A 27,539-nucleotide genomic window follows, 5' to 3' on the forward strand; every position below is an offset into this window, starting at 1 on the left:
AAAGGAGGAACGTCAGAAAGCAAGGACAGAGCGGGTCAGAGAGAAAAATGTCAGAAATAAATCAAACAGCGAAGAACTTGAAATCTGACTTTTCAGTTGGTAAAAAATGTTTTAAAAATATTGATTCATCAAATGAAAGCTGCAACAGCACTTCTTACATTTTCCAACAATCTGATTGATGAGTAGTTCTAATGGTAGAATCGGTATCTCCAAATCTCTACAAGTGGAGACATTTATAATGTCCCACAGTAAAAACCAGGGATACTCAACCTGCTTTGATTGGGGGCCACTTTTGCAAAATGACAGGAGGCCAGGGGCCAGTGTCTCTAGGATTTTAACATTTCTAGGACCTCAGGAAGTTTCTCGGATGTTAGGACATTTTTCAGATTTAAGGACATTTATCGGATTTTAGGAAATTTCTAGGATTTTGGGGCATTTCCTGGATTTAAGGAGGTTTCCCAAGATTTTAGGATGTTTCTAGGATTTTAGGGCAATAGGGACATAGCCAGAACGTTCTTTGGGGGGTGCGGGGTTCATTTACTGGCACTTTTTTGATGAACAAGTTCTATTTTGATGCTGTTCTGTGCACTCTGGCACCGTGTGAATACTAAAAATTAATTAATTAATTAATTTAAAAAACAATTCCCAGTGTGAATCACTTTATTTTTAGCGTACATTAAATATGGTTGAGGGGCCACCTGGTACCCTATTGGGACCTAATTTAAGATTAAATAAATCATATCTGAAAAAACTATTATGATGAAAGTGTCCCTGACCAGTATTAAAGTGAAAAGAAAAAAGAAAAAATGCACATCAAAAGACTAAAAAAACACAGCCTAACATATTTTTTAATCCCTTGCCCTCGTCGTTTGAGGGTCGAAGGAAGAAAATATATAGAGCTCCACTAAGAGGAAAAAAAAGGAGGGCATGGGTCAAGAGAGTCTGAAAGAGAGAGAAATGAAGCAAAAGAGAGCAGCAGATAGAGTCAAGAAGTCAAAAGGAGGTTTTAGCGTACCGCTAGATCGAGGCAGGAAGGCTAAAAGAGGAGGAGGTGGGTTACAACCTTCAGTGTGCGGAACGGAGATTTATGTGGCCGTAAAACTGGGCTATTCCCTCTTATATGGGGCTCTTCCTGTACCCCGGCCTCCCGCCTGCCCTGCACACACTTAACTACTCTGACATTTATGCTGACAGAAAAACACAGCGCTTCCTCGCCGCCTCTGACTATTTCCATTCCTAAGTCCTGTCATCTTTACCCTTTCCCTTTTTCTCCTTTCACCTCCCCCCTTCCCATCTTCCCATCCTTACAATAACACGGGCACAGGGAGTCTGTGGACTAAGGTTAAGTACATTATTGACTTCCACAGCCTCTCTCTCGCCTCTCTCTCCATCTTTCTGCCTCTTCCACCATCTGTCTAGCTCTACCTCGTCTTCCTGCCTTTGAGGAGAGTGGTTAAGTACATCATTGACTTCCTCCAGCTACGTCTGTCTGACTTCAAGTCTGCACGCTTGGATCCATCTCAGGGTTTCCCCTCGCCTATTAAACTCTCAGGCGACCCACTTAAACCACACTCAGGGTACCAAAAGTTGTTGTTGTTTTAAAGAAGCCGAGTCCCTGACTACCCAAAGGAAAATGTGAACACTACAAAAAGATGTGACATAAATTAGTTGTGAGGATCCATTTGATACGCTGGCTTTCTAAACGAGTCACTTTACAAGTTGTTTGAAGCATTTACAAGACAACAGTGTATTCTGCGGCGGAAATGGCAAGGGGCTAAACCAAACACAGGGGACTGAATGTGAACTTCTCATTTGTGATTTCTCAAACCAGAAAGAAAAAGACAGTTTTGGCCAGAAACATTTACCCAGGTGTCTCCCACATATTTGGTAGCTATACCTGTGGCTGCAGCTGTGGAGGGTCATTTTTCATGATTAGTTTAACTGAGCGCGGCTCCGTCCATCCATCAACATGATAGCTTTGATTTGTTGCATTACATATAAGAAACTCCTACACTGTTATAAATGGAAAGGTCAGGTTTATGAAAAGCATTTATCATGAGCTGGGAGGCATTTGAATACCTCTAGAATGAAAAAAAAAAAAAAAAGATATATATATATATATATATATATATATATATATATATATATATATATATATATAGCTTGTGAGACAAGAGGATTCGCTGGGATAGCAATTTTAGCTAGTCCCACTGTTGCTCTGTGGATAATACGAGTCTCTTTTCTCCGATTACCCATCAGCGCAGCAACCTGGGTTCAATTCCCAGCTGCAGCGCTTCCAGCTTGGCGAAGAAACTCCATCAAATACATCTGACAGAGCTTGAGGGTGGGAAACCTGTAGAGCTGTAACGCTGGCTCCCAGAAGATGTCATAGATCAACAGCCAGGGAAGTGAAATACGTCTTTCTGACATGTCAGAGTTGGAAAAAAACAGATGTAAATGCTGAAATTCCATAAACCTCCACGTAGTAATTTATTGTGCATGCAGATTTGGCTGAAAAACACATGCAAACAGAGCTTTAACATTCTGGACTCTAATGGGTCTGACACACCAAGCCGACGGTCAGTTGTTGGTCAGTGTTCGGCCGTCATATATCATCTATCGCCCTAGTTTTTGCAGTGAGTCCCCGCAATTTTGGCACTTGTAAGCATCATGAATGTATTAAAAAAACCTGGATATGACCATGAAGGCAGGGCCCCATTCATTCCCATGAGAGCTGCTCAGTGAAGCATGAAGCAAAAACGCTCTATTTCCACAGTGATGAAAATACCTGAATCTTTCACATTATCGAATCCGTAGAGCATGCGCACTGTGCCTGAGTGGGTTTCTTTCACTGGCAGAACGACTGACTTCTGGTGAAGCGCTTTGCTAGCTCGAATGGCAATCAAATAATTTATTCTTGCAGCTCTTACTCCAAATTTTATCAAACTGAATGGATGAAATCCTGATAGTGAAAGGAATAATTTCACTGAGGTTTTGACGTTCATAAAAATGAGTCGATGGGGAAAAAGTCTTCCTGGACCCTACGGCATCATGTGGAGGACCCTGATGGTGTACATCTACTTTTGGCTGTAATGTAAAAATTGCTTTAAAGCCTGGCATGCTTCCTGGTGGTCCTGGGGACAGTTTCATCTCTGGTTTTTAATCGCCCTAAGATTTCACTGTGCAGGAAGCAGTGTTATGCCCACTTCCTGTTTACTTATTCTCACCATCATGCCGAAACAGGGCATCGAAACTAGTTTCCGAAACATTTCAGTCAAGTGCCTACTTTTATCGTTTGATATGATTTAAGTCCGAGTTTGAGAGACAGAGATCAGCTGTATACTCTTTGAGGTGGCAGGTGGTGGCGGCCAACTGCAGGCTGTAGTTCAAGCAACAGCCCAAGAGACGGCAAAATTACGTGATTTTCATAATTTGGAGTTTGCCAGGGGGTAAGGAGAATATCTCTGCACTAGTTAGATGGAGGAAAGTCTACCACAGTTCATCTACACATATTACCTGCATTGTTTTAATACACAGCTGGTTGAAAACCGTCGAAATATCCCTTTATGACTGGAGGAACTGACCATCAAATACTAATATTGTTGCTTGAAAAATCTCCATAAGTAAGGTTCAAGTGCTTTTAAATTGAATGAAAAGATAAATCCATTAAGTCTGCCAGCTTTGCATGCTTATATTCATAACTGGCAAAAATAATTACCTTAAGTGCATCATTCACCATCTCCTTTCTGTTCACCAAGGCCTCGTATTAGCTGCTGCTTGAAAACAGCATAATCGTTTTTATTTTTATGCACTGTAGACACTTACTTTAAAGCCAATTATTTCACAACAGGTTTTGCATTTAACAGATGGTTGACACTTGAGTTTGGAATAAAAACTTCTATTCAGTCAACCAGACTCTTGTCTTTGCAAAGGAGGGGGGAAGTTTTCACACTGACATATCAGAGAGCTTGTGGCTAGCTGCTGACATTTGGTTTTCATTCGGTTTGCTGACAATGCTAACCAGCCGTTGCTTGGTTAAGTGTGAAAACTTATTCCCTGTTGTGTGGAGACAGCCCTCAGTGATTCTCTCTATAATTTAGGTTTTTTTCTTTGTTACAGCAGCAGTTGGAGAATAATTTAAGTTTTGGTTCTACTTCTGTCCCGGTTTGATTCCACTTTCTGTGTTTTAGTTGTAAAACTGTTTTCGGAGTATGACTGTTATGATAAAAGCATGACTTTCAAGGAGGAGACAAACACTTGCATGATTGTATGTCGACACAGAGGGATAGACTGGACTGAATTACAAAGATTTCCTCTCAGTGTTGCACTGTTTCTTTTACATGCTGCCTCTTTTCTTGACAGTGAGAAACCATCACCAGCAGCCACTCTAACGAATTGTGGCTGCCAAAGTTGTTTAGTCTGCCAGCCACTTTCACAACAAAAAACAATGGCCTAGATGTACTATTTTACTGTGTAAATGGGAAATTAAAATTGTTTCCATTCCATTTATTGACTTTTTTTAAACTATGCTCTGGGTTTTCAACAGAATAACAATCTATGTGTGGCGGAGGCTGACAACAATTGAGGGCGAGGAGGTCAGCAAACTTACTGCTCTGTTTTGTTTTGTATTGTTTTTGTGTGTGTCCTTTTTTTGGTCATAGCAGTGTTGAAAACACCAGATCATAAAACACAAGTAGGGTGTCGGCAAATGATGTCAGGTATTAGAGCTGTACCAGACTCAGAATTCTGTCAGTCGAATCAGATTCAGCAGTTCAATACTAATAATCGATGATTCGTTTTAAAGTTTGAACGGGGCTGAGCGAGACATTTAGTGTGACAGCAGTATTCATGTGATATAGTAAACAAGCCAGTGGCACTAACGAGTGATCACAAATGCGCAACAGCATTTTATGCAGAGACGAGATGTCAAGCAAAAACCAGAGGCTGTATCACATTAACTTGCCATGAACTGCAAATTCACCACTTCTAAGCAGAAGACAGCATCCTCACAGAGATTTAAGGTGCAGAGTCTCTTCCTCCTCCATGCCGCTGCATCGTGTCCGCAACTGCTCGTACCAAAGAGTGTCGTGAAAGTCAAGAGCGCTCATTCCATAGCAAAATCGCTGAGTGCTTTTAAAGCCGGTGAAATGAACAGTTTGGTGGCATTTTCACTGCGCCTGGCATTCTGCTGCTCCGTCTGTGCCCAGAGTGTGCTCTGGACAGTATATATATATATTCCAATAATACTCCTACTGAATGGTACAGCTCCAAAAAAAATCAAAATCAATAAGTTATGGCAGATGTTTAAATCGCAGCAGGCAACCACAACTGAATGAATGTGTGGGAACCCCTGATGCTGACTAACTGATTTATGCAAAACATTATTGTCATGCATTTACGGGCCGTTGGTATCTTTAGGGACCAGATAAGGGGGTTCAGTGTCTCTATAACATGTAGTTGATATGGAGGCTGAACCTGTGATTGTAAGCTGACAGGACAGTCTCTTTAACCTTTTGTTCTAATGGCAGCCCGGTATTTCTGAATGCATATGTAAAGGGGAGAATCGCTGGCCCGTTAAAGTGAAAGAACTGGCGGTAATTGGAAATGTCACTGTATCTCCTTAAAACCACCCTCCCTTCATTTTTTTGGAGCAGGATCACCCAAAGCACGAGGCAGACTAACTGCTCTGCAAATGCCAAGAAAAGTCTCCAAGTTCATTTTCTCTCCCGTTCTTCTTTCCCTCCACCTGATATCCTTCTTTCTCCTTCCACTCTATCTCCCATCCTTAGTTTCAGAGTCTACTGTATGTCTCTCTGTCTCTCTTTCTCTCATGCAGTACAGACAACCCTGTCTCAATCAGTCCAGTGAACCAGAGCCCAGACTGTAGATTGAGATATTTCTTGTTCTCTGGAGAGATGGGGAGTGGATGAACGAGAAAAGGGGAGACGGGAAAGACTCACAAATGTACAACTTCATCTGAATCAGTCCAGTGAACCAGACTCCAGGTCTGCACTAGGTTACTTCCTGAACACGAAAGCAAAAGAAAGAGACAAAAAGAAAACACAAAGAGAGAAAGAGCAAGAGAGAGAGAGAGAGAGAGAGAGAGAGAGAGAGAGAGAGCAAAACAGTCTGTGACTGTCTGCTGTCTTGCCAAACAGCTATAACAGATGGTACAGGAATTGAATGCTTCTATCTCTGGAGCCAGAATTTAAATGCTTTAACTCACATCTTTTTATAATTGTACCATTTTTAATTTGACTTTTGACTTTGCTATTTGCCAAGACTGCTGACTGAAATAGCAAATCTACTTAAAACCACTTCTTTTACATTTGTTGTTCAAACCACTCCGTGTCAGGAAGGTCTTCCCTAAAAAAAAAACTCTATAGCACACAGGAAGTGATATCAGCTGGCTTAATTCAAAAAGATGTATCCCGTAAGGAGAACAATGACAATGTAGCATTAGGCTTTAATTGTGCCACTGTTATCTGTGCAGATACAATAAAGCCATTAAGTTTAACAGGTCAAACATGAAATGTTTGTATAGTTGTCTTCCCTTTGAGTATCAACTTCCAAAAGAAAGCGTCCACAGCAGTCACATTAGAACTACACCTATACGCTATTACTGCCTATACATACAAAAATAGATCTGTTTATTTCAAATATGGCAACCATTATGTCCAAATACTTTCATGCATCCTTTATGTTGACAAAGACACATTCACATCATGGCACTAGAGGGCAGAGTCAAAAGTTTCTAACAACAATATAAAGGAGGTTGTAACAATGTACCTCTTAATGGAGGCACTGTTGATGATAGTGATGGTTTCTGAATCCATAAAATACATCACAATATTTAAAATTCCTTTCACATCATAACTGTTTGTTTCATTGTTTAAATATTTTCATCATGTCCTACAGTAATGTGTCACTTAACCTATGATACAATGCCCCCACAATTTCCAGTGGTACTGCTTCAATTCGTCCATATCGATAAGCCATCAAAAACTGTGCACAGAGGGCTCCACCTGTGTCCATATTTGTATCTAACATTGAGCATAAAGGAGCCTTTACATTATCTGGTAATAAAACACAAACACTAACTTCTACTTATACAAATCCGATACACAATATGAATGGACACAAACTTTTTTTTTTTTTTGCACACACTGAAGTGACCTCTTTCCACAGCCTCTTTTCAATACTACAATAAAAAACTGTATTGCATCATTATATACTGTTGTTTTGTATTGCAAGTCTTTGGTACAGTAGGGAGTGTGTAGCAAGAGACTGGACTTAGGCTGGACGGGTTTGACTTGTTATAAGATACTCCTGGATACTCCTAATCCTGGAGGCCAGGATAGTGGGTGATATGTTGAGATGTGCCACTTTGAGATGATCCTACAAGAATGTTGGGTTTGTTGTTTTTTGATCCATCTTTTGCCCATAAAACAAACTGCCTCAAGGGAAAAGCCAGCTGGCCAGTATCAAGGGAGGTTTACTAGCTAAGATTACTGTCATGCTAATGACGCAGATTGCAGTCCTGGATCCATGGATAAGTCAAACTTGTTCCCTACTCACACCAGGGAAACAGAGTGAAGCGACAAACATCCCACAACACAGAGAGGTTTTACACCACATTTCCAAAATGTCTTGCAGTGGCTTTATGCAACTTATGTTGATTGTGTGGGATTATATTTTTGTTCTGTGTATTAGATCTTATATATAAAGTTTCAACAGTATTCTGTTATGTTGCGTCATTATTCTGCATTATACAACAAAATGTTTGATAATAAATTATTCATTTAACTAATTTTTTTAAGTAAAAAAATGTCAAAAGGCCAGCTTCTTCTGTGTGAGTGTTTGCGGTTTCTCGTCTATGATAATGAATGGAGTATGTTTAGGTGATGGTGTTTTTTAGTTGGACAAAACAAGCAATTTGAAGACTTGAGAAACTTGTGAAAAGTTATCTTATGGACCAAACAACTTATCAGTTCATGGAGAAATAACAGGTTGATTAATCATTGTTGAAAACAATCTTTGGTTACATATCTAATCACACTGAAGTATTGCTGTATAACAGAAGGGCATTGTAAACTGCCTTGTCATACCATTGGTTTATTGTTACATCATGATCCCATACTGTACCAGCACTGTCTAAACCTGCACTTTGTCAGAGTCGAAGCAGGACAATAGCTGGAGGCAACCAACTGTCAGAGTCAATGTTGTACGAGGAGGCGAAGACTATAAAACAGAGAGAAATACAACCACATTGTGACATAATGTGGTTTTGGTTTGGCTGAACATTTCTGACAAATAAAAAATATGTCTCCTAGCTAAACGAAGGAAGTCATGAATTTTGGAAAGGAGCAGAGAGAAAGGAGAGAATCACAAATCAATACAGGAGTGAGGAGACAGATCAATCAAAAGAGGAACAAAGAATAATACCGCAAAAGATGGAGAATGACAGAAAGTTGAGTTAAACTGACAAACTATTGTATATAATGCTAAGAAACATAAACAAATCAAAGAAAGACTGCAGGAAACGGACAGAAGAGCTCCCCTAATCGCCACAAAAAACAAAATTATATTTCAGAAATTTAAAGTATATATAACAAGCTGTTATATGCACAACACACAAAAAAACACCTTAAACTTTAAACTCCCTACACCCTGTTGTAATCACCATGCTAAATTAAGCCGAACTAGCTTTGCAAATGAGCTCATTAATTTAAATAATAAGCTGATGTTGTGAATATGAACTATGTGTCTTAAAGCAACTAGCAGAAACTCTTTCAACAAAATTAGTTTTTCCTTGTCAATGTGCAAATTTAATAAGGGAACTATAACTAATAAGGAACCTGGAGTGCAAGTATAAAGTTTGTCTAACGTCACGTGACGTGTTGCTCCCGAGGATGTGTACACACACAGACAAGCAGACGCCACCATGGGGACACATTGTCTCCCGCCCAACGTGATTGCTGTAGTGGGTATAAAAATAGCAGAATCGTGCGTGCAGACGTATAGAATTTGTACATGCATCGGCAAATATACAAACACATGAAAACACTCCCATTGTAACAGTTGTCACACTATCCGCTGCCCTGTGGCCAAGCTATGTTACATTAAAGAGCTATGTGACTGTGGCTGTGGAGTCCTTTTCATGCATGGCTCACATCAGCCAGGGGGCAAAGAATGGCAGCCAGACAATGCACAGTGTACACACACTCCCACACACGCTCACATGTACAAACAAAACAGAGGAAATGGCCAACAGTGCGGCTAATAACTGAACCAGCAGGATTTGGTGTGATTGATCCGGAGGTAATCATCAGTCTGCTGAGGGTGAAGAAGTAAACATCAGCTAAGAATGCTTCACTTCTCAGTGTTTAAGGGCCACTCAATTTGTAATCCAAATTAATCCAGATTAGTTAAATGCAATCTAGTGTAGTCTAGATTACTTGAGCATAGTCCATCAGTATTTACTTTTAAAAGATCTGCACACTCACACAGTTGTTTTCTAATTACTCTGGCTGGCGGCACTCATAGAAAAGTTAAAAGTAGATGGAGCTTCATCACATGTAACAGTAAGAATAATAACGGGGTAAATTGCCCTAATGAGTTCAACAAGTCCAACAATCAAGCCCAGTCTGTACACACCCACAGAGTCTTGACAAGATGTAGCAACACACGTGTAACACCTGTTTTAGTGGATTAAGGGTGTGTAAGGGTTTTCATCATGTGGATAATTAACACTGTGAATTAAATCAGAAAAATTCAGTCAAATCAAACCATAACCTAGCGGGAACATATCCAAACCCAAACAGAGACAATCGGACTGAATATCTAAAACTCAAACCGAAAATCCAAACCTTGCTCAGACTGCTCATGTCCTGTTGGGTTTAGACAGCAGCCTCCAGCTCTCATTTTAATTCTATCAGCTGGTGTGAGCCACATTTTCTGTGCATAGTTTAGTGTCAGCCCAAAACATTTACAATAAGACAAACAGTGAAAAGGTTGACTAATGCATGCTGGGAAAGCTGAAGTCGCCTGGGGAGCTAATTAATTGGCTGACTATGACACTGCCGAGAGCACCATGTCTGACTGAGCGTTTAAAGGGGACATTTCTCTGAAATGTGCAACAGAGCAGGCCTGAAAAAACAGCCGTATCTGGACACCTAACTGCAGGTGGGAGAGAAAATCATGTGTCAGCTATTTTACCAGTTCACAAGATCTGTAACGCGCCTTCGTGCTATTAAAGTCGGGTAAGCTTCAGCACAGAAACCCAGTTTGGATTCCGGCTGGAAAAAGTGGGGTGAAAGCAGCCATTTCTGCTCAAAGACTAATAGTGTATAGTTGATACTGTTTGAGGGTGTGCTCACACTCACAGCGTGTTCATAGCAGCTTATTCACACTCTGGAGCATTTCTTCCTTTTAGTATTGCTCATTTGGGCAGGTGAGAACAATGCCAGTCAAGCTGAGAGAACCTGCACTCAGTAATCCAAAAAGTGGTTAAAAAAAAAACAACACAATCCAGTCCTCTGACAAACCCTCTGGTTTCACTGGATAGGAGATCAAGTTTCTTCACACTGAACCAGCTAAAGCCCCACTTGACTTGTGTTCAAAAACGTGTAGCATATATGTTGTATAGAAAAGTGTGAATATCATTTTTTTTAAAAGTCACAAAAAATACATGGGATTTGCATGTAGTTATCTGCCGGTGCAGATGAACAGACAGAATATGACAGCAGCAATCACCGTATACATGACTGTAGTTGTCACTCAAACGTTTCCACGGCAATGAGTCTAACAGACTCAAGGCCTGCCTGTCAGCGGCTTGCAGCGCCTACCCTCGCAGACTGATGATGACAGAGAACACGTCATAGTACCTATGACTAAAGTCCACGAGGGCTTAATGTGTGCAAGCACAGGCTTCAAACTTTTCAAAACTGAAAAGGTTTGGACGTTTGGGAACATTTGTGGAAACTTCAGAGCCTGGAAGCTATAGGCAACAAACCGACTCTTATTAATTCGATTTAGGCCCTTGAAGGTATTGATGTTTCTCTTGGTGGATGGTGGTATGGTGGTTTACTACCCATGCCAGATCCCCAATTACAGGCCCAATTAAAATCTTTTTTACTGGACTTAACAGTACCCCACGAGGTATTCTACACACAGTGTTATGGGTTTGTGCATGATGAAAGGTACTGCATGATTTTTTGCATGAAGTGTATAAACTAAACACAGAGTAGAAAACACAGTGATGGGAAGGTTAATTCATATGATCCAACGGTCAATCTGCAGATTTCCCACACATTCGTTTATTTGTGGCGGCCTGCCACGATGACAAGTGACATGATAAACATGATTACAGTATACAGCAGAGAAAGTAACAGATTTAGCACTTCAGCTAATGCAGCCATTCAAGCTTCATCTGGATCATTATCAAGGGAGCAGGTGCCACTGTAGGAGATTATGAGAAATTAAGTGTCGCTGTTCGGTTTTAAAACATCTTGGCAGCAGCATACAGTCTATCTAAGGCAAGAATAAATGTATATAAAGTACTGTTCTTCGGCTCCATCAAACCTGCCTATTAAACTGTGTGACTGGGGGTGTGTCATATTATCATTTCTTCAGATTTTCTGTTTATTACGTCACTTTCCGATGAATCCATTGATTGTTTGATCTATGTGATGCCTACAGTCTAAAACCCTTAAGATATCCCACCTACAACAATACTAAACTAAGAAAAGCAGCAAATACTCACATTAAAAAAGCTGGAGCCAGCTAATGTTTGGTGGTTTTGCTCTATAAATTACTTAATCTATTATCAGAACTGTTAGCAATTAACTGCCTGTTGATTGACTAACGGATTCAGCGCTGAACTGGCATTACATTCAACCATTCTATCAATCAATGCTCGAGCGCAGGAAACAGACATATATTTGTAGAAATATGCTAAAGATGATTCAAATTAACGATCTGGTCTCTTCTGAATGAAAACGACAGGATGTTTGCTGGACTTTTTGTCTGTCTGTCTTCAAGCTTCCAAATCCGTCTGACTGGCTGCGTCCCATTTGTCATTCTGTCCATCCGTCTGTCTGCCTGTAAGCTTGCCATCTGTCTCTCTGTCTGTCTGACTGCTTGACTCTTTGCCTCTCTGCCCATCTACCCATTTGCCTGCCATCTGTTTGTCTGTCTGCAACTATGTCACCCCTCTGCTTGGCTGCCTGTCTGTCCGTCCGTCCGTCTGTCTCTCCTCTAGATGACAGTGCATTTACTTCAGCAGAAACACTGTTGTGGTTTTTCAGCACTTTGCAGCACTTAAGGTCAGCACACTACAACGGTTGCCATGATGGTGATCTATTATTAAGAGACTGAAGCTGCAGAGACCCAGCAGGCAACACACACACACACACATACACAGTGCTCTCTCGAGATGAGTAGGCAGTCTGGCTGTCAGGACATTAAGTGACTGCTTGAACATCTGGACACACACACACACACACACACACACACACACACACACACACACAAAGACATAAAGATACATATTTGTTTTTTTTAATGTATAAAGCATTTAAAAATTGTCTGAATAAGGCAAAACCATGAAGGTGCAGGCTTGCACACACACGAACACACACACACACACACACACACACACACACACACACACACACAAACACACACACACAATGACACGAGCATCACCAACAATCTGCGGAAATGAAACTATTTACCAATCAGTGTGCGCACACACACACACAAACAAAAATGTCCGGTGCTCAGAGCTCCTTGAAGAGCCAGAGGTCAGTCAGTTTGATAAAGAATCCTTGCATATAAATTGCTTCATAACAAGCCATCTCTCTGAGGCAGAGCTGCGTGTGTGTGCGTGTGAGTATGTTTTCCAGGAAGGAGGTTTGTATTTCAGTGCATTTATTATGGGTTTTTATTTGTGAGCCAATGTGTGTGTCTTTTTTTAAGGGATGTCATTTTTGGTTCGGTTTGGTTTCATTAGCCCGGCACCCATTAATCAGTAACTTATAGTTTTTCTTTTTAAGAAACAAAAGCAAAAGTGGTATTTCCTTTAGTCCAGCACTCTATTAACTCAATGAGATTTAATGCTGCATTTTTAAGTCCTATCTATTTTAAGGTGGAGAATTTTTGTGTTTTGTGATGTAAATGTCCTGCCTTTTATTTCATTTTCTGATGGCTTTGCCGATAAACAACTGACCAGTCCTGTTAACATGTCACACGCCATCCCTTTTGCAAGATAACATTGCTGTGAAAACATGGTGGCCAATCTTCAGTCTCACCCAATGAGTTAACAGCTTCCATTGGAAAATAGATAGACTTACACTTGTATAGCACTTTTTTTCAACCAATCAAAGCACTTTCACACTACGACTCACATTTACCCATTCACACACGTATTCATACACTGGTAGCCAAGGCTACCATACAAGGTGCCACCTGATACTGAGTTTTTTTTATACATTCATTCACAATCATACACCGATGACAGCCATCAGGAGGGGTTCAGTATCTGCCGAGGATACCTCGACATGTAGACTGAAGCCTTGCTGGAGGAGCCCAGGATCAAACTGCCAACCCTCCGATTAGCAGACGATCTGCTCTATCTCCTGAATCACAGCCGCCCATTGTTAACTATGTTAGCACCACTAGCCATGCTGATTCTGCTAACAATGCTGACATAGCTAACAGTGGCTAACAATACTAAAGGGGGTGTGCAGCTCAAAAGTGAGCCACTTACTCACCGCGGTGACCTGGGTGACCAAAAAATGAAATCAAAGGCAAGACATCTGCAGCACAAAACATTCAAATTTCACCTCCTCTAAATGGATAGCTCTTTGAAATGCAGGTCTAAGGCTCACTGAGTCAATGGAGCGAGGGACTTATGGGAAAGGTCTTAACTAACTAATCATTTAGCATTTTCATGCGTAGTGCAGTAAATTGAAGAGTAGCAAAATTGATCTGTAGACCATGCAGACAAACCAACATACATAACCAGTAAAAAATTATTTTTGGCTGTTAACCGATTTTAACCGTTGACATCCATGGTCTCTTTCTTTCTCTATGATCCCGATGTTTGTGTGTGTGTGTGTGTGTGTGTGTGTGTTGACTGAATTCAGTAAAACCTGCATGGGGAACAAAACCCCTAAAAAAAGCCTTTGGCAACAACCATCCAGGGAAATGCAGAGCTGCTCTCCCTTCTCTGTTTCTTTCTTGCTTTCTTCCCATCATTCACTCTTTCACCTTCAACCTCACACTGCCTCCCTTATCATCTCTTTCCATCACCATATCTCTCCTTCGCTGCTACTCTCTACATCCTGCAGTCATCTATCCGTCCATCATTTCTGCCTCTCCCTCTCTCTCACCTGTCCTTCCTCTTCCTCCCTGTTTGTTCTCATCTCACTTTCTGACACTGAATATTTCCTCTTCTTCATGAGGAAAAATGACAGGAAGGATGAGATGAGATGGACAGGCGTGTTTGTGTGTGTGTTGTGTGCCCTCGCCTGTGCAGTGTTAATGCTGTGTGTACAAGCAAGACAGCTACAGCTTGAAGGCATGCAGGGAAGACTGCAACACAAACACATACACACACGTCCAAGTCTATATTCACTCACTTTCCTTCAGTCTCCTCCCAAGCCTATCTCCCACACACACACACACACACACACACACACACACACACACTCACACAAAAAGCTATTTTTGGACAGAGCCGCTTGAGAAAAGGTAGGCAAAAGAGAGAGGTTCACACCAACGAGTTTGACAGGTATAGAGAGGAAGAGCAACCAAAAAAGAGAATCAAAAAGATTTATAAAGTGAGGTTGGGAGACCAGTAAGAGAAAAGGCAGAGGAAGAAAGAGAACAGAGAGACAGTGAGAAAAAGACAAAGAAAGACAGATGAGAGAGAAGGAGAGAAACAGAGATGGGGAGAAATAGGGCAACTATTATGAATGAGCTGAAAGAATCAAAATGTCACAGTGGGTGTGTGTGTGCAGCTTGGAATTTGTGTGTGTACAAACGTGTGATGTTGGGTATCAAGTATTTACCCCAACATCAAACACATGTGTGAGCGCGCACGCACACACACACACACAGTAAAGATGTATGCGCTTGCTAAGAAAAAAAGAAAGGAAGAAAAAAATACATCTGACACACATCACACACATCAAACATCCTCATCAGCGCCATGCTAACAGGTGTGCAAGAAGGAAGACAGCAACCTACTCACATAGCCAGACATGAAAGCTCAAAACACACACACACACATTTCCATTGCTCAGTCTATGGATAAAATAGGCAGAAATCATCCTTCAACATCCTGTCATTTCAAGAGAAAGAGGCAACTGGAAACTGCTCTCAGTTGAATACCAGGTTTATGATTTAGACGACTGAAGAGCTGCATTTTACATCAACTCACTTCTACTGCACCATTAAATGTGCTGGTGTGATCAGTCTATGGAGTGATTAGTCTATTGACAGTAAATTAACATCAAATTATTTGGATACTTGATTGATCACATAAGTCATTTATCAAGCAAAAATGGCAAATATTTGCAGGTTCCTGTTTCTACATCTTGAGGATTTGATGCTTTTCTCCGTCGAGCAGCAATGGCTCTGTGGATGGCAATTTAAGTATGTCACTTTAATCCAGACTTAAATATTTTAACACCTATTAGACAAACTGCCATGACATTTTGTACAAACATTTGTGGGTCCAAAAGGATCAAGCTTGCAGATTTTTGTGATCATCTGTCTTTTCTTACTAATGCCGACAGCAGGTTGACAGTTTTGGTTTTTCAGTGAAATATGTCAACATCTATTGGAGGGACTGCCATTAAATTGGGTAATTTTGCTGACTTTTCATCTAGTGCCATCATCAGGTCAAAATGTTCATTTGTGCAGTACTTTGGTATATGATTATACTGAGAACCAGACATATCTGGTCCACCCCCCATTCAGACAGATTTCCAGCAGACCTGGTCTAGGGCCAATCAAAACCATTCATCCAATATGGGGAGTGTTTCAGACACTGACTGAACACCTGCAGAGCCTTTCTGCTCTATGCAATATATGTGATATTTGACTTGCATACCCTTGCTTGGAGAAAGGCATTTTTGAAGACAAACATGATGGCTTGAGGGACAAAACTTCTAGATGTAGTGAAGTTTTTCAGTCCTCTATCTCACATACATTGGTGTCCTAAAATCAATAATGTGAACAAACATATTCTGAGTAGAAAATGACAGAAGACCAAAGCTGCTCTGCTAACTGTTCTTCTCATTATGCAGTTAGTGTAGACACTGTGTTGTTGGACTGTTGGTCAGATTAAAACGAGCAATTTAAGGATGTTTCTTTGGGCTCCAAGACTTGACAAAACTTGTGATTGTGACAGTTTTTCAAAATTTTATTCACACTGGAGAGACCAAACAAAGAATCAAGCAAAAAAATTGACTGATAAAAAAATAATGAAAGCAATCATAAGTTGCAGCCCCAACTATTGTTAAACTTTATACTCCTGCAGTGAAAAAAGTACACTCTGCTTTCAGGATATTTGAAAAACAAGAACTGAAAGCCTTGAAAGAAAAGCAGAATAAAGCCGATCGCCGCTGGACCCTTGATTGAATACATTTCTGAGTGAAATTCATTATGAGTTGCTGAGCATCGGAGCCCACTGACGCAGTGAGAGCTGCAACAAAAAGGTGGAAAACCACAAATAACCCTGAAGTACAAAAACCAAAGCGTACAACTGTGCTCAACTTCTCAGCCTGCAACTTTAATGTTGTGCTCACAACCTAACTCGATAACACGCCAACATCTCCTGACTGACTGGAAGCCTCAGAGCCACTTAAGATCTGCCATGAGTCACTCTCTGATGCGGCTATCAGCATCACCATTCCCATCAGCCCTCTCCCCTGTGCCCCCCCCCCCACTAAACACTCCCCGGGGATCCTTCAGACGGAATAAAGCTCTCTTTTTATGTCAAATAGTGAAAAATACTGTCTCCCTAAAGTGAATTAGTTTTTTGTGTTGCTCTCAGGGGAGCAAAGCTACCCTAAGTGAAGTGTAAAATAACAAAGAAAGAAATAAAGGCACCCCTCTAGCTGTAGCAAGTTTTAAATGAGGAACAGTAACAACGCTAGCCTGGTCCTTTAGGGAACTGAAAGATATTGGAGATTATCCTCAAATGAAACATCTTGCACATTTGAGTGTTTCCCCACAGGTACCCTATTTTGGGAGGGGCAAGTTTTAGACAAATTGTGTAACCCTTTTCACGATCTATTGATGAAATGTTCAGAGGTGATGTGTGAATGGGAGCAGGGATCAATATTCAAGGAAATTTGTAATGCCAATTTCCCACCTCAAGACCTAGTAACATTTTAAGAAAAGTTTGTACAGATGTGTTGTGATAGGGTTGGATATATTTCAACAATTCAGATTCTTCTTATCGGCATAAAAAACATAATTTATCGCTTTGTTCAACGTTGTCCACTCCACAAAGAGTGCCTTTGCATAGTTTTTTCAGAAACTGATATGCATAACAGCAATTTTTGTTTTTAAGTGTACCTGATGCATGGTATTTTGGATTTGGCTCTATTTTGGAATCGAGTTTCAGTTCCCAAACATAGTTGTGAATCAAAGCTGTAACATTGGAGGGACATGTACATTAAGGGTTACATCCATCTGACAAAAGATGCTTTGATCAGGAGCGAGCAAACCAATCAAAAGACTCTTGTTTACACTTAAGGATTTATGCCAATGCTTTCTTGATGATTTGATAACTAAAAAGCAATTAAAGGTCTTTCATTTGCATGTGTCAGATGACACATCATACAAAGAGGTTATGCATACCTATCCATATCCATATGGCCTTAATGCTTCTTTTTGTTACACTCGGAGGAAACATAATAGGACAATTACTTTTACAGTGGCTGACATTCAATATTTTGTGTGCTTTTGAGTGCTGAGCATAAAGAGCAAGGATTGTCTCAACAGTGAACTGTGAACTTCAGAAACTTAATAAGTAAATAACAAGTTGAGTAGATGGCTGTAGGGAGGGACGTGTGAAGGGTTGAAGGGTTGAACTGATATCAGGACACACACACACACACACACACACACAAACACACACACAGCATATAATTGTGCACAATATGGACACACACGCGGTATCCACACCAAGTAAAGAGGCGTCGGGCCAAACAAATGAGCCACAGAAATCAAATAGATTTCCTTTATCACCTTGCTGGCTCCAGCCACCAGAACATTAACACAATATTTATTGATGCTGCCACTGCTCCTGCTGCTGCCGCTGCATCATGGGAGCAGGAATGAGAGAGTGGAAAACAGAAGAGAGTGAGAGAGACACAGAGAGAGAGAGCGAGGAGGAGGAAGAAATGAATAAAAATGAAAAAAAGAAGAAGAGGCTGAGGTCCAAATAATTTTCCAACTAAGCCTCCCGCTCTGTCTCCTGAAATCTGCTGACAAACAATGAAGGAGGTGAGTCGGAGCCAGCGAGGCTGGGGCCCTGCCAAAAACCCAGGAGGAGAGAGTGCAAAAAGGGGAGGACAGGTGGGAGGGAGGGGAGGGAGGGAGAGAAAAAGAATCACAGAGAGAGATGGAGGATTGATCCATCGCTCCCGTCTCCACTGCCATCAGGAGTTCATTAGCTCCTGGAAGAGAGTGAAGGGGGGATGAAAAGGATGGAGAGATGGAGGATCAGCACTCTGCCCTTCACTCCCAGCAACCCCTGACTACCACCTCCCTGTTTATCTACCTGCACCTCCACCTCCCCCGCCCCTCCTTTCATCCTCCTTTCCTCTGCCTTCTGTCCCCGCTGGCTTCGTCTTCCCTATTTTCTCATTTGTTTACTTTATTTATTTATTAATTGCAAACTTTTTCTCTATGATTTAAGTTGATTTTCAATATAAAAAAGAAAGAAGAAAGAGCTAAGCTCTCCTGCCTTCACTTATGAATTTTTATATATTTGATGATTTCAAATATACATTAAGTGCAAAAAAAATCTTCCAAAGATGGCACAGTGAGTCAGAAGCTTATTTCCATCTTGGATTACCGGGTGTTCAAACAGCAAAGGAAGGTCTGACATACTGTTTCTGTCTGTTGTTTACTCGCCCTCTATCCCCACACACACACACACACACTAACTCCTGCAACTCGTCCCATCAGGAGCTCAGGCAGCATCTGTCAGCCTGTCCATCACTGTGTTTAAAGCCTTCAGACTTTTTTATTTTCTCCCTAAAGAAGAGTAGGAGGCAGCAGGCGGACAGAGAGAGAAAAGTTTGACATTTAGGATGATGGACGGAGAAAGTATCTAATGGATTATGACACATTTCTGGATGTAAATGTATTGTTGGATAGTTGTTTGTATGGTAAAGTAAAGACGCCACTTAAAAAGACACATTTCTCGTGAACTGATGTCTGAGGCACTTGCAGATGCCTAATGAAAATGCCAGTGCCAGCTTTGACTTCTTGCATGCACTTTGAAATTTAGTCTATAAATGTGGAAAAAACTAGGATTGCCGCCTTGTAGTTGTGTGCCTCAGCAAACCACTCAAGTTGCACTAGCAGTCTATATCCACACTGTGAAAACATAGACGCCTCTCAAATATCTTCTCCACAGCAGCACGAGATCTTTACAATCAGTACAGTTTCACCAAAGATTAATGTCATCAATTCAGTATCTGATCAAATTTCTCCCCCTCCGTTCTTGAATTACTACACTGAGTATTGGCCAGAGAGGTGTGTTTGCAGAACATTAAGATGTCACAATGAGTTGAAATTCAAACTTTTGGATATAAAATGTCATCACTTCATTGTATCTGATTAGACATTTGTGTAAAATTTTATCATAATCAGCTATGAATTCTTGAGTTTGGGCCAAAAACATGTTTTGTGAGGTCACAATCACGTTGAGCTTTGACCACTAAATTTTAATCAGTTCAAATGCAAGTGCACATTTGTGCCAAATTTGAAGAAATTCCCTTAATTTGTTCTTGTGAAATTGTGAATGAGTCTGATGAAAAGTGAAAGTGACCTTGACCTCTGACCACCAAAATTTAAGCATTTCATCATTGAGTCCAAGTGAACATTTGTGCCAAATTTGAAAAACAAAATCCCTGAAGTTGATCTTGAACTTTTAAATTTGCAAGAATGGGACAGACAGGTTGACGGACAGACGGACAGACAAAGTGAAAACATAATGCCCCCCGCTTCTGCTCTCGCCAGTACGGAGCATTGGATTTTTTGGTGATATCCAATACGCCCATATGTAGGAATAGGGATTGAAACCCGGTTCAATTGTGGATCCAGTTCTGCTTTTTTTAAAACCTGAAAATCAATAACATTTGAGCTTATCGATACCACTATAGAGTCCTGTGGGTCCTCTAATGCAACATCACATCTCGAGTCGAGTCACGTCATTTAAATCCAACCACTGGGCCGCATACTTTACATCAAATTAAACCTAAATGCAGTTACCTTGTCTGTCTTCGGGGTACAAAAAATTAAAAAAAAAAAATAAAAAAAAAACTTCAACTCCATCAGCTGCTGCTGCGGCACAGCCAGCACCATCCTCATCATCATCCACTCACAGCAGCAGTGGTAAGCACACCCAGACTTTGTAATAAGTCCTGCCAGTTAAAAATAGTAATCAAATGTTGAAATTTGAGTTGAAATCGACAGGGTAACAGCTAGTTAGCAAAATAAACACGTTTCTATAAGGTTTCATTGTAATACGTTTAAATGACTCTTTGGCAAAGGTATATAAAACGTCATCATGATGTGTTCAAATGTAACATCAAGAAAAAGAAAATTAAATTTTTGCAGAGAAACTTGAACAATACAATAGTTGTTTGGGTGAGAAATTTGTTTTCCCCGCAAGATAAAATGGATAGTAAGGATGAAATTAAAACCTGTTTAACATCCTATTATGAGCACTAATCATCTTATCATTAAAACTACTGATGCCAAGATCTTTCAAATTAAATATTCATATTAAAATACAATGATTATTTCCTCATTAGTAATAACATAACTGAAAGTGACAGTAAAACCAGTTCTGTTAAAAATGTTTTGTCGCCTTGTCTTTCCACCAAATAATAGAAAATCAATAGTGGTATCAATAAAGACTCGGATCATTAAGGAGTCTGGATAAATGTATCAATATAAATAAAAATTAAAGATCCCCATCCTTACCGATATGTAACAACTCATATGACAGATAGCCACTACTCCGAAACTAATTTTAATGATCATCAAGTGTCTCCTGTAGTGGAATTAACATCATATTATGCATACTCTTATCATGATGGCCCACCAGCAGATGGACACATAAAATACAATGCTTTTCAGTGTATGGAATTTATAATTCACTGTGCAAAATAAGAAAAATACTTTAGCGTAGGTTGATGAATTCAGCATGTTGGCCAACTCCCACATTTCATTTTAAAGCCATTATCTGCCAACACAGATGATGTAAAGATATTATCTTGCATCAAGTGTCAAATCAACCATCACAATTTCCCATAACCTAAGTGAAAACTCCAAATTGCCTGTTTTGTCTGACCAATGGTCTGAAACCCTAATATATTCCAATGATATACTGTAAAACAGAGACAAACACAAAACCCTTAACTCAAGCATCCATGATAAATGAATAATACCCTACATTTACAGAAATATCACCTGAACACAAAATATGAAATTTATAGAGTCCAACTGTAGGTAGAGGTGAAATGAAAACACATGAAATAAGCATAAAGAAAACTAAGCCATGCTGAGATATGCTCTAATGGTATCACTATCAACTTAGTGATAACAACAGACATCACTGTGTACTATCCCAAAAAATGGATCATTAATTTTATCTGAAAAACTACCTGCTGCACCAGAACTGCTCTTATTCACTCAGCAATCATGGGCAGCGTCTGCAGGACGAAGAGTTATGAGGCACATTCCAATTACCCCTGCAAAAAAAAAAATCTTTGTGTGAAATATGTGTACCACTTCCTTCCTCACCAGTGATGTGTGCAGGTGTGCAGACTTTGCAATTATCCTTTACTAACAAGGCTGAGTCACAGCGGCACAGGAGAGAAAAAAAAATCTAAAAATTAAAACACCCCCTCTCCCCTTGAGGTCTGACGTCATCTCCTGCCCACTGAACAGCAGGTTAGCGTGTGCGCGCACACACACACACACACTCAAGAACGCACTAATGAGGTTCTACGCCACAGCAGGGTCGTCTACTGAGAGCAAACACTGACAAAACACACACGGGTTAATGCATAAAAACATGCCTGCAGCGTTCAATCCACCACGTGGCTGGTTTCATGTTGCAAAACTTGTAAAGCGAGACAAAACCTGCTGCACGTGAGGAAACCAGAACAACCCCACAAACTGAACACACTGGCAGGTGTTTTCATGTGTTTCTGTTTGCATTATCTAGTATGTTACCTTAACCTACGTACAAGTGTAATAAAAGTCATTTAAAAGTCTTAGAAAGTCCCTTTTTATATAAGAATTCCAATTGCAGAAAAAGTTATTATTATGTCCAGAAGTGTGGACTCAAGTCACATGACTTTGAGTCCAGTCATAAATCTGATGATTTAAGACTCAATTTGACAAAAAAATAAAACACTTGACTTGGACTTGAACACAAATGACTTGGCAAATCACCTAGACTTGAGCCTTTGACTTGAAAGAACTTGAAACTATCCCCCAAGCACAAAGATTAAAAAGTTCTGAAGTTCTAAAATGTTATTTTAGAAGTTTACCACAAATCAATTCATTTTTATCTTTTTTATTTCATTTGGAAATAAAACAAGCAACAATACAAAATCGCTTTAAAGGAAGAATAGTCCTACAGAAAATGTTTTACATCATTTTTCTGATGTGAGATGCGATGATTAAAAACTAACAAAAATCATTCTGTTGTGGTTATTAGTGAAATGTCACTCAGCACTTCCTTTTTTGTGGTTAAGTTTCACTTGTTTTAACAAACTTGCAACAAATATGGACATTTCAAGAGCCATTCATTTTTGTCAACCAATCTGATTGGCTGTCAGATTGGTTAAAACAGTATGTCGACTTACTGGGAGTGAAGATTGATAATGTTAGTTGATTCAGGATATAAATTATTGCATGGCACACTTTTTAAAAGGCTTTTTAGTCATTGAGCTCAGGGGAAGATATCAAGTAATTTCATATCAAAAGGCTTAACTACAAGTGAATTCATGAGTCATGTGACTTGAATCCACACCTGTGCAAAACAATAACTTGGTCCCACCTCTAATAACATCCCTTAATAAAGACACTCAAGTCCCAGAAGACATTTCCATTTTCATGTCCCTTTTTTTCAAGGGTTGTAAAATCTAAAAGGCACAACCAGAAATTTAGATCAATCAGTATCGATATCAGAAATTCAATATGGGGCTGTTCTCGACTCACAAAATTACAGCACTCCGTGCTACACACCAAATAGAACACACACATACACACACACACACACACACACACACACACACACACACACAAATCCTACTCAGCTAGTAGTAATACCCTTGTGGCCAACATGCTGGTTAGTTAGTTAGTAAGCAGAGCAGAGCGCAGCAGCGAGCTAGTGACATGACAGCTAGCCAACCCGCCTGCAGGCAGCCACACACACACACACACACACACACACACACATACACACACACATAAATCCTTCTGCTCAGTTGGTTCCCATCCTTCTTATCTCACACATATTTCTGCATCACACACACACTTGCCCTGCAGCCCTCTTTAGCAAAGTATGTAAAAACACGCATGTGCACATAGGGGGTCGTGTGTGTACCTGCGTGCGTGTGACAGATTGAGGTTACGGTTATATGTGACGTCAGCGGTCCATTCATGAACAACAACCCTCCTCCTCCTCCTTCTCTTCACTACGTAGCAGCTAATGCGATACACCGCACCACGTGGGGGTCCTTACCCCCTTTCCCAGCCAATCCGAGCTCAGCGCTTAATGCAGCAGACACAAATACACACACTACGCTACACCCCCGCCCACACACACACGTGTGCATATATACACATGTTTGGCTTATAAGGACTGCGTGCTTGAGTTTCACATGACCCACTGTACAGGGAGAGGTCATACATACATGCGCACATTCCTCCTGGCTGAGCGCCTAAGTCAGATGATGGGAGAAATTAAAGTCGAGAGGTGATGAGGAGACGAGGAGGGAGAGGATGGAGAGATGGATGGATGGTTGGGGAGTAAAAAGAGCAGAAGATGTATGGAAGAGAAGGCAGGATAAGGGATGGATGAGAAATGAGGGAATGAAACATGGATGATTGGCTGGCGGAAGAGCTGTCATCAAAAAAAAAAAAAAAAAACGGAAGCAAAATGAAAACAGCTCTCATCCCTGTTCACTTGCCTTGTAAACAACCACTGTCTCTAGGCGAGAGAGGCGAGCCTCAAGGGAGCGAGGGAAGGAGGAGGAGGAGAGCAAGAGAATGAGTGAAAACAAGATAGCACTGCATCAGGAAAGATATGAAAGACAGAGAGGGGGATAGAGGGATAGAGAGAGAGTTGTTATGCCCCCACACACCATGACTCATCTCCGGTTTCATACCCAGCAGGAGGAGGGTTGTGTGTTTGTGTGTGTCTGTGTGTGCAAGTGTGTTGGGAGAGTTTGAAGAGCATGGTACGTGCATCTGTACTTGAATATGTATTTAGAGTGAGCGAGAGGCACACAGAGTTGTTGGTTTGTGTGCACGATTTAAGCTTGTGTGTGTGAGGTGAGAGAGAGAGGCAGAGTGGGGGGTGCTGCTGTCACAACTGGGATCATTTAACAAGTCCCCAGACGATTCTAGCTTAATTGATTCAAGGCTACAGCCAGTTCAGCTTCACGTGCGCCATCAAAAAATGTTAGATGAATTGCTTGCATCCGTTAATGATCAGCACTAATAGGAAGACATAATGTTCTTTAGGGGTTGGCCAGGCAATTATGAACAGTAGGTGGCCACACTGCACCCCTCCAGAGTAAATGCCCCACTTACACCACATTACTGACACCTGACTCCCAGCATCTGCATCCACATGTTTGTTTTGTTGTTGTTTTTCTTTTCAGGTAGGATGCTCTCAGCCCAGGGATGCAGCCAGAGCTCTGACTTTGAGGAGGTAAACAACAGCCACTCCCCCCTCTTCTACAGCCAGCTAGATCTGCACAGCACGAAGCAGGAGGAGGAGGAGGAGGAGGAGGAGAGGGTGAAGGAGGCAGAGAGGAGTTGCTCTAATTCCTTGATGTGTGTGTGTATATGTGTGGTTGCGTGCTCAGCCTCTCTAAAAGCAGTGCCGCTCCCCCCTTTCCTCCCTTTTTTTCACTGACGAGTGAAGGAACCTGCAGATCCTTTCAGGCAGTGATATTTATGATACTCATTTTATAATTCACAGTAAAAATAAAGTGATTCACACTGGGAATTGATTTTGTACTTTTAGTATACAAAAGGTGCTAAAGTGCACAAAACAGCACCAAAATAGAGCTTGCTTATCAAAAAAAAGTGCCAGTAAAGGATCCCCCAAACCCCCTGACAGCGGTCTGAGCTATGCCCCGAATGTTGTAAAATCATGGAAATGTGCTAAAATCATAGAAATGTCCTCAAATCCCAGAAGAAACATCATAAACTCCTAGAAATCTTAGAAATGTCTTCAGATCCTTGAAAAATGCTCAAATCCATGAAACTGACAGATTTTTTTCTTCGTATGATATTTGACTAATCCAAAGACTTAAATAGAAACTTAAATGACAAGAAAAGAAAAATGCTAAAATCATAGAAATCTCCTAAAATCCTCAAAACATCCTAAAATAATAGAAACATCCTAAAATGACAGCAATATCCTAAAATCCCAAAAACATCCAGAACTCCTAGAAATGTCCTAAAATCCTAAAAACATGCGTGGGGCTGCTGCCACTGGCCCCTGGCCCCCTGTCATTTTGCAAAAGTGCCCCCCAAGCCAAGCAAGTTGGGTATCTCTGCTTTAGGGACTGTTTGGTGCCTCCACCCTGCAGACCTGCAGCTCCCCTCACAACTTCATCTCATCTACTACTGTAGTAACTGTACAGTAACGTGTGTGTAAAAAACGTGTGTGTGTGCATGCACATTCGCCTGCAAGTTACTTCTCGCATTCCTCGCTACGCTGCTGCAAATGGCCCTATTTGTCGCAATTACGCGCAAAAAATAACCCCACTTGGATACTGTCCAACTCACCCGCTCGCGCACTTGATTCCCAATGGGGCGCGTTCACGTTTGCAGCTACAACATGGCCAAGTTTACCCGGTTAATTTCATCCCTATGCGTGCACAAGCTTGCAAACCGGTTATTTGTCTCTTCTGCACTGCAACACATAAAACACATACCCCCAGCACCCCACCCCCCTTGACCCACATGCACCGCTCACTGTAAGCGCCCCTGCCCGCTCACTGTGACTGACAAGCCCGCTGCAAAAGTGCGTGCAGAGCCCTGCTGCTAGCCTAGCACCGATAGCACTTGCAGCAGCAAAGTGTCCTGTAACACTCCCACTTTTACATTTTTATCATATTCACTCGCATATTAGTGGCAGGCAGATTATTTTTTACCTTGATCGCAGTCAGCTTCGGGTGCAGAGACGTCCACAGTCCTGGACGGTGGGCGATTTCCACAGATTAGGAGATCATTGGGAGCCAGGCACATGTAGTTTTACAGTGGAGGGGTTTAGCAGTTTGCCCACTCAGTGCCCCCTGGCAGGCTGCTAGCAGTGCTGCTAAAACGACTCTGGATCCACGTTGGGTGACAGGACTTGTCCCCTTCCCCTCCCTTCCCCTCACGGTGCGTGTTGACAGCGCGTCAGCTCTGCAAAGACCGGCCGCCGAGTCCAAATCCGAGATAAAATCCAAAAAAAGTGGCAGCCAGACTTGAGTTGCAGCCTTTTTGCAAGTCAACAAACACAGTGGTGTCGCCGCTTGGTCCTCCTGTCGGTTCACGGTGTGGCAGGCTGCGAGGTGCGCACAACACACCGCTCACAGGAAAGCATGTCGCATTTTGCAAAAGCAGCCCAAACGTGGTGTCAAAATCCCGACGATGTTTTCCTCTCCGGTGCCAGCGGTACAAGGAGGAGGGGACGGAGAAGCAGGAGGAGGAGGAGGGGTAAAAAAAAAAATAAAAAAAAGAAAAGGATGCTTTATTTCCAAACGATGAGTCAGAAAAGATTGCAAGCCAGTTTCGCAACGTCCCTCCTTCAAAAATAAAACATTGAGTTCTCCTCGTCTTCACTTGCTGCCTTGCCTCGTTTTCACTCCTCCAGCCCGGTGTACGTGCACACACCGCTCTGCACAAATGCACAGGCGGGTCTTGTCTTGCAACCTCTCCCCCCACCCCTGGAGAGAAAAAAAAGACAACACAGAGAAAAATCAGCTCTTATCATCAGCTTGAAAACTCTTTTGGCGCCATATTTATGGCGTACTTTCAAT

At 41.3% G+C, this 27,539-nt stretch overlaps 1 protein-coding gene across 1 annotated transcript in view; it reads right to left on the bottom strand.

The window, feature by feature from the left end:
* The window catches only part of jade2 (jade family PHD finger 2), a 211,566-nt gene extending 184,027 nt beyond the window's left edge, over positions 1-27,539 (bottom strand). Inside the window, exon 1 of the mRNA XM_088088756.1 lies at positions 26,670-27,539. The gene's annotated coding sequence lies outside the window, so the exon portion shown is untranslated. The remainder of the gene's footprint in view (positions 1-26,669) is intronic.

Source organism: Plectropomus leopardus, chromosome 15, assembly GCF_026936395.1.
Source record: "Plectropomus leopardus strain MGB_pleo_1.0 chromosome 15, ASM2693639v1, whole genome shotgun sequence".
In the NCBI taxonomy this organism is placed as follows: domain Eukaryota; kingdom Metazoa; phylum Chordata; class Actinopteri; order Perciformes; family Serranidae; genus Plectropomus; species Plectropomus leopardus.